The 12,351-nt window shown below is 44.4% G+C and overlaps 1 protein-coding gene across 1 annotated transcript in view; it reads left to right on the top strand.

Moving 5' to 3' along the window:
- Positions 1–140: 140 nt before the first annotated feature.
- The window catches only part of MIB2 (mindbomb E3 ubiquitin protein ligase 2), a 56,308-nt gene continuing 44,097 nt past the window's right edge, over positions 141–12,351 (top strand). Inside the window, exon 1 of the mRNA XM_009274166.2 lies at positions 141–293. The gene's annotated coding sequence lies outside the window, so the exon portion shown is untranslated. The remainder of the gene's footprint in view (positions 294–12,351) is intronic.

Here is a 12,351-nt window from a genome sequence, read left to right as displayed (position 1 = left end):
CCGGGCTTGAGCCCGCCTGTGCCGCCGCGATTGCGGGGGCCGGCGCTGGACTCGTGTCTCGTGCGGCGGAGGTCTTGAGTGGGAAAGGAGCCGGTGGCCGCTGGCTGCAGCGATGGTGCCCACCCGAGCTGCTTCTCGTGTTTTCTCCTCTCTCCCTAGGCCGCTGTGGTAGGTCTGCCGCTCAGACTCCTGCGCCGAGAATGAATGAGGGAAGGAAGCAAACACAGCCCTTGGCTAAGGACAGGGGCTTTCTGAAGGGTTGTCTGAATCTTGTTCTCTCCCGGCTCTGTCAGGTGCGTGCCTGGTTTTTATCCCTTTTCCTTCCTTGGGCTGAGCTGGGAACAGGTCTGCTCTAAGTGGCCAGTTTTCTTTCTGCCACGTTTAGCCAGGGTTGAGTCCGTAGTGGGGCGCGTCTGCTTGCTCCTGCTCCATTTTTATTTCTTTTCTTCTGGATGGCGAGTGCTGGCTGCCCTGGAGGATGTAAACATGCATCCTGTTTTCCCGTTCTGAAACGGGTACTGCAGGTAAGTCCTTACTTGCTAAGGTGAGAGCTGAGCGCTGAAACATTGGCAGTGATTCCTGCTGGGCGTTTTGGATCGCTGGAGCATGTGCTGTATGCCGAATATAACTCAGAACTGAAGCACATGTGGCTTTTTCTCTCCTGTGTTTCTATGATATTTGCAATCTTCCTGAACTGAGAGAGAGTCATGAAAACAAGGGCCAAACTTAAACCTAGAGAAGATGGTACAGCTGCATTGGAAGCACTACATATGTTTGTTCTGATTTTCCTGCAGACACTCAACTCCAGAACTGACTTTCTGAATGTAACAAATTCTAATTGCTACCTCACTTAGAAACAAGTGAGCTCTGGCTCACCTTCATGGAGGTCACTTGAACTTGGCTTTGCTACTCAACCTTCTCTCTTTTTGGCCAAGAGCCTCATTGCATCCTCTGCGTTTCTCTGTTGCTATAGGAGGAGTTTATTTGGCTGAAATGGGATACCGTTCTTATTTCTCCTCTGTTTAACAGCTCCTTGGTTTCCTAAAACTACTCCCTATGAAGAACAATGCAGTTGTTCATCCTTCTAGGTCCTTTCTCCATACTTGATTATGTGTTGAATTTTTTGTCCATGGTTTCAGGATATTGATGAGTGAATTGTCAAGGGATGCCGTTACTGTAAATAATCCGCATTACCCACATTGTTATGATTGGAATGATGTTGTGTGTCATGTTGATAACGGAAATCAGAAAGAGAAAGCTTCGATAGCCTTGGCAGAGCTAGAGGAGTTCTTGCCCTATTTTGAGCTTTGCTTTCTGCTCTGAGTTACAGGTGTCTAGGTTTGTGTCTGGAGCAGCTAACTTCTATTGGGCGGATGACGGTTCCCTTCAAGAATTCTTCCTTAAGGCAGCCAACTAACAGGGCAGTAGGTTGGGTGTCAGGCGACTCACACTGTAGTCCCAGCTCTGTCACTGATGTATCTTCAGTACCTTACACCTGTTTTCCGTACTAATCTTGTCTATTTCTGTGGTGGAAGGACATGAGTTCATTTAGGACTGGCAAGTGTGCCTGCAGCATGTTAACAAACAGTTACCTAGCTGTCATTTAACAGCATCACCTCTGGTTCTGTTCTGTTGAATAATTACTCTCTTTTTAGGCTTCAAAAAGGTAAATAGGTTTCCCATCCCTTTCTCTTTGCACAGCATACCTCTCTCAGTTGCTGAAATGAGAAGAATCTTCATAATTGTATGATATTTGGGGTGGCAGATTAATTAAATTAATTAAATTCTCTGCTTATTATGATATTGCTGTATAGCTTCATATGTTTTGACATTTATTTTGAATGCATGTTTGAAGCTCTGTGACTCTGAAAATCCTGCGCCAAATTAGTGTATAAAGAATCTGTTATTTTCCTGCTTTGGTCTGCAATGGCCGCTAATCCACTGCTGGGATTGTTTGGAAGAATTGGGAGTCCACGCATAGCCTCTTTCCACTAAAACTTTGACAAATGCCTTGGAAGTTGCAAAAACTGTGGAAGTACTACAGGTATGGTGGTTGCAATTGTCTCCTTCCATTTTTACTTGGAAAGGGGTATGTTCACGGCTTTCTAAGCTACCTTGATCAACAAGTGTGTGGCTACGCGACCACCATGGGCTGTTCAGAGCTCTGGCAGTTATCTCTGAAACAAGCTCATCTCTTGCCTTGCATTTGTGTCGCATTAGTATTAGTTGCTCGCAGAGACCGGTCTTGGTTGCCTGTGGTTTAGCTGAAGTTGAAGGCTTTCTCCAACTTGATAATTAAGCTCTCCTAGGTCATGTTGCCCCTGCCTGCCTGTTCCCATCAAATCTGTTTGCCGCGCTCATCATCTCTGATACAGAACTGCTCCTGGGCTCTGGCAGAATTCAGGGTCATGCTGAATGTGACCATACCACTTGTGACAGTACTGATCATGCCCTTTCATTTTGAGTTGCTGTTTTGCAGGGATCCAGGAATAGAATGCAAAGTCCTGTGAGCAGACGATTTGAGTCCTAGCTGTTTTTCAAGGATTCTGATTCATGGCTTATCAAGGGTATTTATGGAGGGGCCAGGGTGTTGTAATACTGTGCGGTCAAAGGGAGACCAATGGAACTTTCAGTACACTTTCACTAGAAGCTCTGATTGGAGAGAGATCATTGGATACTCTTCTCTCCTTAAGCGAAGAGTGAGAAAGTGCAGTCTCTTGTTTCTTGGGAGACTTACAAAATCTAAATATTTCTGCTCCCTCTGTAATGAGAGCTGTAGTGGTGTTTGAAATTTCCAAGAATATGGAACAAGTCTTCTAGCATTTAGACTGGCTGTATGTGGAAAATGGCATCAAGTGAAGTTCCGTGTGTGCTAGCAGGACAGTAAATAGCTTGATCTTAGACCTTGATCCGCATTCCTTGACGTGACCCCAAGGAATGCAGGATGCATGCTGGATCATGGGTTGATACCCCCCCTGCTGTGACTAGTGTGGGCCAGGCTGTGGAGAACAGAACTTGGAGCTAGGATATGTGAGCTTTGTTCCTGGATCTGCCACCAAGTCCGTATATAACTATGGCTCCATTTCCCATCTGTAAAGTGTTCTTGCATTCTTTAAAGTACTCAGCTATCCAGAGCTGAAAGATAACATCTGTACTTCTAAAATGTACAAACTTGTAAGTGAATTGGTGTACGTGCTGACCCTCAAACCTTCATTAAGTACCAGGGAGGAAAGCAATAGCTAACTACTCCATTCATTCTGCTCCTATGCAGCTGATGTCTCTAGCCAAAGGCGTGTCAGGATAGATTAGACTTAAACCTTTTGATCTGCTTTCAGAGCACAGAAAGGGCAAGTTCCAGGCTGAAAACTGACAGGAGTGCAGTGTTGACCATTCTGAAAGCCTGAAGGGGGATCTGAAAATTGGTAGGATGAGCTATCAAGGCTCATCAGAGATTCAGCAGGTTTTATGCTCCAGCTTGCTCTATGCCAGCGTCTGAAGTAGCTACTTTTAATTTTGAAAAGTTGGAGGAATTTGTGTTCCTAACTTGGATGATTTGTAATCCTATTGTATCACCACTGCTGAGGGTACCAGAGTCTAAATACCTATGAACAGCCATATCACAGAACCACAGTACTGTGTTTTCTCCAACCCACTATTCAACCACATGTCTTCAAGCGGGACTTCAGTGTTAATTCCTCTTGATTTTTTTACTCCTGCAGTAATGTTAGTCTTCTGATTTTGAATGACTTGTGGGGAAACTTACTGCCTTTCTGGACAGACAAGGCAATTGTGTAAATAGATTGAAGGATTATGAACTTTTAAGTGATTTAACCCAGATGTTCATGGTAAATAGGAGTTGATAGCTGGTGTGAGAGAGATGCGGACCTGAGCTTTACCTAGGGCTTAACACCATCAGCTCTGGGCCAGATGGTCTTGCCTCTGAGAAATATATTAGAGCAATGTCTAAGTAAGAGCACAGTTGAAATCTGCTGTCAAGACAGATTTCTCACTGTTGGAATATGTTTCTGTGTGGTCCTCCATTTCTAGGTGATTGAAAATAGGTCTGGAAGGGATTTTGATGAGGCCACCTAGTTCATCTTTTTCCACAACGCATGATAAACTGCGCCAAAACCATTCCCGATAGATATGTTGAGCTTGTTCTTTAAGTAATGGAGATTTTCTAGCTTCCCTGGATAGGTTGTATTTGACTTTATTAAACTTTTTTTTTATACATTGTGACTTTTGTCAGTGTTCTGAATGGGCACAAAAAGACCTGCTAGCCAGTGCAAGGGATGCCAGGTGGTTGACCACTGACCTCTTAATGCCAATGGCCAGAAAAGCAATGGTCATTCTTGGCAGGAGTGGTTGACCACTGACCTCTTAATGCCAATGGCCAGAAAAGCAATGGTGATTCTTGGCAGGGGAGGGGAGTCACTCAATGCAGTGCTTGCAAGTTTTTGTTTGTTTTCCTTACGCCACAGGGATCTTCCATGGACAGTGTGGGAAAGTTAAAATCCGTCCTCCCATTTTTTCTGTGTAAAGTGAAAAAGACCTTAATGCAAACTTAGCAAATGATTACCTTTTTTTTTAAACAGCATCACCTGGTGGTTGTGTGTGTTTTTGGGTGTGTGTGTGTTTGTTTTTACTGTAATGCAATGTAAATTTAACTCTGAAATCTGCTATTGAGAAAAAAGTGGATTCTCATCAGCCCCAGCTACTGAGCTTTTCAAGGCTTGAGGCAGCAATCTGCAAACTGTCAGGTCCAATTAAAGCAAATGGCTGGAGCTGTTTTTCTCCCTCCTGGAGAGAAAACAGTTCATCAAAAGCCAGAAGGAAATTTCATCGGGCTCATGAGCAATTATCTCGTGAGGTGTAATAAGAGATCCACTAGATGCCCAGTGTGAACTTTCACTTATAATCACTCTTAATTCTCCAGTGGGCAGATGAGCACTGATCTCACCAATTTAAAGCCTGAATTTTTTGTGTTCAGTAGAAGCTGGTAGAGAGAACTTGTTCTTTTGTAGGGTTTGACTGATGTTGACTTGTAAATCTGAATTTTGAACATCCCTGACCTGGCAAAAGATATTCCACTTTTCTGTGTGTTGTGGGTTAACCCTGGCAGGCAGCTAAGCACCACACAGCTGCTTGCTCACTTCCACCCCAGTGGGACAGGGGAGAGAACTGGAAGGGTAAAATTGAGAAAGCAGGATTTCATCAGGTGTAATGGTTGCTTGGGAAGGCAAACACCGTTACTCCAAATGTCCCCGCTTCCTGTTTCTTTCCCCCAGCTTTTATTGCTGAGCATGATGTCATATTGGATATCCCTTTGGTCAGGTGGGGTCAGCTGTCCTGGCTGTGTTCCCTCCCAAATTCTTGTGCACCCCCAGCCCACTCGCTGGCAGGGCAGTGTGAGAAACAGAAAAGGCTTTGATACTATGTAAGCACTGTTCAGCAATAGCTAAAACATCAGTGTGTTAACAACGCTGTTTTGGTCACAAATCCAAAACGGAGCACCATACGAGCTACTATGAAGAAAACTAACTCTATCCCAGCCAAAACCAGCACACTGTGGTATACCACAACTTCTGTTGTTGGGAGCCTGTGACAGCTGTTTATTTTTGGCTTATTGGTGATGTTTCCCAAAGGTTGTGTTTGCATTTGTGTGGTTTAAAGCAAATATTGACCTACTGTGCAATCCAGTTTATTTCATGGGTCTAGTCCATTAGTTAGCACGGAGCTGATTCATTAAAAATACTGTGCTGTATCTTTGCTCCTGGTAGATCGTGTGGCTGATACTGTCACTTTCTGTTTAACTTATTTTGTTACTTGTCACTGACAAAAATCCCTTTTCGGTCCATAGAACTTGATGACAAAACCAGTTTGGATTGAGGCTATGCAGATGAGTGCTTGGTTTTTGAAGCAGGTTCACTTTTCTGTGTCTGTTGTCATCACAGGTGGGCTGAAGTTTGAGTAAAGTGAGAACTGAAGGTGCAAGGCCAACTCAGTTCTGATTAGAGAGCTCTAGAAGACTACAAGCTTTTCATGCATGCCTTCACACCCAACTGGAAGAAGTTCTCTGATTAGTATATTTCTTTAGACTTCAGCCATGTTGAAGCTGTGGTTTTTTGAATCCCATCTGTGATCAGAATTAAGGAGAGGTGTCTTCTGTCTGAGACTTCAGTTGTGGTGGTCTGTTGTGGTTTAACCTGGCAGGCAGCTAAACCCCCCACAGCCGTTCGCTCACTGCCCCCTGCCCCCAGTGGGGTGGGGGAGAGAATTGGGGAGGAAAAAAAAAGTAAAACTTGAGGGTTGAGATAAAGATGGTTTGATAGGACAGAAAAGGAAGGGGAAATAATAATAATGATAAAAGAATATATGAAATAAGTGATGCACAATGCAATTGCTCACCACCAGCTGACTGATGCCCAGCCAGTTCCTGAGCAGCGGTCACTGCCCCCCGGCTAACTCCCCCCACTTTATATACTGAACATGAGTTGTATGGTATGGAATAGCCCTTTGGCCAGTTTGGGTCAGCTGTCCTGGCTGTGCCCCCTCCCAGCTTCTCGCTGGCAGGGCATGAGAAGCTGAAAAGTCCTTGACTAGTGTAAGCACTGCTCAGCAACAACTAAACCATCAGTGTGTTATCAGCATCGTTCTCATACTAAATCCAAAACACAGCACTGTACCAGCTACTAGGAAGAAAATTAACTCTATCCCAGCCGAAACCAGGACGTGGTCCTGGATCTGAAAGTAGGCAAGTACTTTTTGTCTATTTAGCCTCAAAAGTACAGAGGACTTCACAGTGTTCAGGTATAACAACAAAGGACTCTTGGTCCCAATGTTTGTACTCAAAACCAAGAAATTTAAATTTTGTAACAAGGAAAATAGAAGATAACAAAGGTTAACAGAGGAAAATAGAAGGTAATAGAGGTTTTTTAAATACCATCTCACCCCTTGGAAGCATATGGGATGCTGACCTTCTTGGGCTGTGGAGCCAGTTTTTTCCTAGTGCATCTTCCTTGCAGTCCAGATGATAGTCCAGTGTATGCAAACTGTTAAACATAGAGGTACTGCCTTTCCCCCTAAGGGACAAGGGGTGGTGCCTGTGCATTTCATTTTCTTGTTTGCTATGACGCATTTTCTTCTTCTGGTGATGTCTTTTACAGTATGAAGACAGCATGGCCTTGAAACTGAGTCACTCCACTGGGATTATTGTAGTCTGGTGCTTCTGGCTCTGCCATGGACAGTCTCAGAAGAATCACTGAATGTTCCTCTGTCACAATTCTGAATGAGGATCTTGGCTTTTGTCCAGTTATCTCTTGTGCTCTTCCTTAGCTAAACGGAGCCCACTTTTGACTGTGTTTCATGCAGCAGCTGGCTCAGTTGGCTTTTGTGTCCACTAAAGCTGTTAGGTACTGTCATTCTTGCACATAATGAACCCGAAAATGTAAGATGTGTAACTTCTTGCCCATCTTTAGGATCTATTCTGAGATTGTTTGCCATTTTTCAGGAAACCAGAATGCTGGGGTCAAGCTTCTCAGAAGGGTTTGCACAAAACTACTGTTATTGAATAGTAATAAATTAGCTGGTGCTTCTTTTAGGCCTGCATCCTTTAACAAGGTGAAAGAAGAGATAGTAAGCTAGCATGATAACACTGAAAGTATCGATTCTACAACTTGAAAGGGAAGGCGATGTTCCCTTCTCACCATAACTCAGTGCTAGAATACAATCAGTGTAAATTGAATGTAAAATTCAGTTTAGGCAAAACAGATCAATGGGCTGGCATTTGTAAAGGACAAGTGTTGATTGTAGAGATAAAATGCACTCAATGGGACCATCTTTAAGCATAGTGTGCCTGGCTAGTTATTTTTAGCATTTCCTCACTCTGTGTCTCTGTATTTCAGGATGTGTGCCTGCTCTTATACAGTGAAGCTGAAATGACAAGATATTAATCCCTGAGCAAAGGCATATTAATCACCTGCTTTATTCTGTTTATGTAATACAGTTAAATATACTTTGAGAGCAGGTGAGGTATGGGGCATGGAAATGGTTTAACTTCATGCAGGCTTTTTCTTGATTGATTGGTTTTAACAGCGGCAGCTGCCCCATTTCTAATTTTTTTCTGCTGAGAGTAATTTGTCAGTAGAATGGCTTCATTTATCTGCTATTGATATTTAAGCCACAGAAACATCATCTGCTCTTCTCTCCCCTTCTGTGCCAGTGATGCCATTTTGCAAAATTTAGACTGAACAGAAATCCTGACTGCACAAGTGAAGCAAAGTATCATCGAGACCTTGTGGCTTTGCAGTGGAATATTAAACTGTTCACTTCAGCCAATTCTGCAGATCCTTTTGGTGGGCTGAGGGGGGGAATTTCATGGGTTTAGTCTAACTTCTAGTAGTTAAGTTTGTCACATAGTGGCTGAGATAGAAGAGTGACACTACCTTAGAAGATCTGCTAGTGCTGGGATCTAAGAGTTTGTATCTTCTGTGCTGTAATTAGGCACTGTGGATTTGCAACGTGACTGGGCTCTCTAGCCATCTTTGTGTGAGCCACAAGAGATTAAGCCTTGGAAACTGCCTTCTCCAAAATGGAGAGTGGGGCCTTACTAGACTTTGTCTCAGTGGCTAAACAAGAGCAGCACCATCAGATCAGGTCTTTGTATGAGCAAGGGTTGTGGATTGAGATCTGGAAAACAGTAAATAACTAAATGGGCCTGACTGCATGTTTTTCCACATCAGGAAGCAGGACTTGTACTAGTGCTGTGTTACGAGGTAGTACTAAAGCCCAGTGTTTATGAATTAATTTATTGAAACAACTATTCTGAAAGCAAAAAATCTTTATCATGTGTTAAAATTCAATATTAGCCCTTATACTAGAGTTATTTTTCTCATTTAGTAGGGTTTTATGTATAGGTAGTAGAAGGCACTATTACCAGGGAGCTTCTTAGAAGAGGCCTGCTAAGAAGGCAGGGGTTTTGTTTGAGTAGTGGGGAAGCTACTTGAAAGTAAGAGACTACCTGAGTTGAGGAGTAGATGATAAACTCATTTCTGAAGAAATGGGAGAGAATTAGAATATGTATTTCCACAGGAGAACTTTTGGGCCCAATACAAATGGACTGCATAGAAAGCCAAAGTTCAGAGTAGACAAGGAGAGAGATTTGCAAGTGGTAGAGCTGGGTATTGAACTGGTGTGAATTGGAGTTGGGATAATAAATGTCACGGGGTAGGCAAAAGTCTCCGGACGGGGCCCCTGCTAGAAACTGGAGACTGAGCAGAGAGTTGAGGTGTGCGGGGAGCCAGGGAGGGCCTCTGCTGGGTTTGAAATTGCACAAGGCAGCACACCTGGGGCACCACAGCCAGCTGGCAGCAGTAAGGGCTAACGGCTCCCAGCCTCACCTGGGTGCTGGGAGGGGACGAAAGCTGCAGGGTGGTCCTTACATGGTGGTAAGTCAAAAAGGATTATTTACTGGGTGCTTTGCTGCTTTTCTGGTCTGCTTTCATTTAATACTGAATATATTTGTGGGAATTGTGTGTATCCTTGAGAGAAATTGCACTGCATCCTGTTAGTGAGAGCACACGCATGTGTCTGCTGCTGTGCTGTCCTGGGGTCCGACTGTTTGCTGAGGAGAAAGAAAAGTGAAGGGTAAGTCTGAATTTGAGCTTATTGGCATGAATGCTAGCTTTGGTAATTAACTTCGCAGCTTTGAGCCTTGGTTAGAAGTATTTGATCCTAGTTGTTGTCTATTATTAAAGAATACAGAAGTATTTATTTCTGTTTAATAGGTAGGGAAACTGTGGTAGGGAACAATACTTAATTGTGTAGATAAGCATCGGCCAGGCATTTAGCTATTCAACTTGTGTTGGTCTCACAAAAACACTGCTTGTGTCAGGAAAGGGGGAAGACCCTGTCAAGCCTTATTTCTGTAGGGTGAATGCCCATAGGAGTAGTGTAGAAAGCAGTACTGCTAAAACCCAGCTGTGTAGCCACAGTGGAAGTTCTTAAGCCAGTATGAGCTGACTTAATTTAGCCATTACACCTAACTTGTTTGGATCTCTTGTTGATGTTCCTAGTGCGAGGACGTACAAAAGTAAATCTTGAAAATTTACAGTAGTGGTAGTTGATCAATCTGAATGTTTAACTGCTTGATATGACTTTTTTTAATATCACTGTGTCCTTGAAGTTCCCTCGGAAGCAAGCAGTTAAAATGTGGGTGTGTGTGGGTGTGTATGGTGAGGGCTTAAAATAAAATACTTGGAGTGACTAGGAACCACTTTGGCAGCTTAATAATACAGAATGTTTGAAGAAACTGCTCCTGGCTGAGTCAGGTGCCTCTCTGCTGCCTGTTTTAGTTGGGAACAGATCCTTTTGACCCCTGATTTGAACCGCAGACCTTTGCTCTCGTGTAGAATCCCACTGCAATGAACAACGAGGCCGGTAGGACCACCACCAGTGTCCTTTGGCATCTTGTTGTTGAACTGTCTCCTGAAGAATGAACGACATCATTCTGATTGCTTGCTTGTGCTGCAGTGAAATTGTTCTGGGTTTCTGCTGTTGCAGGCAGTGTTGGTGACGTGCTCTGTTCCAGGCTGTCTATGCTAGATGTCTGTAAACATTTTATGAGGTTTGCCCAGTCTGCATTGGGATCAAGGAAGGATAAAGCAAGTGACGTTTGTCTTGACAGAGCTCATTGGCAAAATGACTGCAAATTTTGCTGATGTCAAGTGAATAGTGTCTTTATGCACAGTGTCCTGGCTCTGCTTGCTATGTTCACCTCTTCCCTGACAGAGATGAGTCGAGGATCAAGCACAATTCCACTCATTTGCTAATAAAATTCACAGCTGGAATGTCCCTGGCATACCCTTGTTCTAGTTGTTAAGTCCTTATGAGCACTGATCTAATCAGCAGTGATCCAGAAGGATCATTGTCCATTTTAGTGATCCCTGTAAATGTTTGCATTCATTTCATCTGGTTGCTGCCACTTGCAGCTATTGATTGTTACGGCTCTGTTAGTTACACTCTGTTTTCCTAATCCTTTCACTGCTTTCTGTTGCTTTTCAATGGAAGAACCTTGTCAACGTTAATTTACTGTTCTGCTATTGCTTTCTGCCTTCCCTGTTTCACAGAGAATGAAAGACTATAGAGGTAGCTGAGATGTAAGCTAACTGCCAGTCTGCTGCAAGTTAATTTAATAAACTCAAGCCTGTGTGTAGTTCTTCCTGTCCTGCTTATTCACTATTTGTATGGGGGGGTCCTCAGAAGACAGGCTGTAAAACTCTTTAGATCCTCTTCTAATTAAAATAAGCTTCTTTACCTACCTCTGAGTTGTGCTGAGGATGCCAAAGATTAATTCTCTTACTCATTGCATTGTACCTCTGAGTTGTGCTGAGGATGCCAAAGATTAATTCTTTGCATTCATTTGCATTGTATACCATGTGCAAAAGGTCATGTGGAAGAATGGGTTTATAGCTCCATAGTAGTGTCATGGGGGCAGCATGAACAAAATGTGTGTTGAATAAACAAATTCTGAGTTTCAAGAAGTGTTGATCTGCCTGTTTTTGTCAGGCAGAGGACAGAGTGTTTTCTCCTCTTAGTAATGTTATGTATTTTCTGTCCCTGAATGGGAATTTGTAGAGGAAATCTTGACTCCTGTGATGACTGCCCAGACCGCCCGGGATTCACCGAGGTGAAGACTTTGCCCTCAGTTGGCAGTCTCTAGTCCTGTTCCAGTGTACCCCGTTGCACAGTCATGTTCATGTCAGAGGCCCAGCACTTGCATTCAGAGCATGCACGTGCCTGAGAGCCTTGAGGAGGATGCAGAACATTACTGTGAGGGAATCACACGTGGTCTGGTGCTGTGGCCCTGGATGTCTGGTCAGGATTCACGGCTTTTAAAACATAAAAATAGCGATGCTCGCTGTGGCCATTCTCCAGGGAATCTGACCTCCAGACATGTCTGTCTCCAGCTGGCTGGAGGGTAAGGCTTGGGGTCTCTTGAGTGCTGGCTGGAGGGAACAAGGCGGCTCCTCACTGGCTATCGGCCTGATGCAGATGACTGCAAGGGGGCAGGTTCTGGCCCTGGGTGACTGCCCGGGCTCTCGGAAGGAAGCACGGCTTTAATCTTAGCTTAGGTCTGGGGAAACAGGCCGGGCCGGCGCCTCAGGGCCGGGCCAGCCTAAGCTGCCGCTTTAGGGTCGAGTGGGGAAGCGGGAGGCTTGCCCTCATCTGGGGTGGACCGTCCTCCTGCCTTCGCCAGCAGCCTCTGCCCTCGCGGTCCTGCAGCCGTGGGGCTGGGCCGCTGCAGCCCCCCCCGGGGAGGTGTCAGTCGTCGGAGTGCCCTGAGAGTCCCCC

The sequence above is a fragment of the Aptenodytes forsteri genome, unplaced genomic scaffold (assembly GCF_000699145.1).
Source record: "Aptenodytes forsteri isolate BGI_AS27 unplaced genomic scaffold, ASM69914v1 Scaffold16, whole genome shotgun sequence".
NCBI classification, from domain to species: Eukaryota; Metazoa; Chordata; class Aves; order Sphenisciformes; family Spheniscidae; genus Aptenodytes; species Aptenodytes forsteri.
Note: the sequence above shows the minus strand (reverse complement) of the source record. Positions and strands in the feature narration are given on the sequence as shown.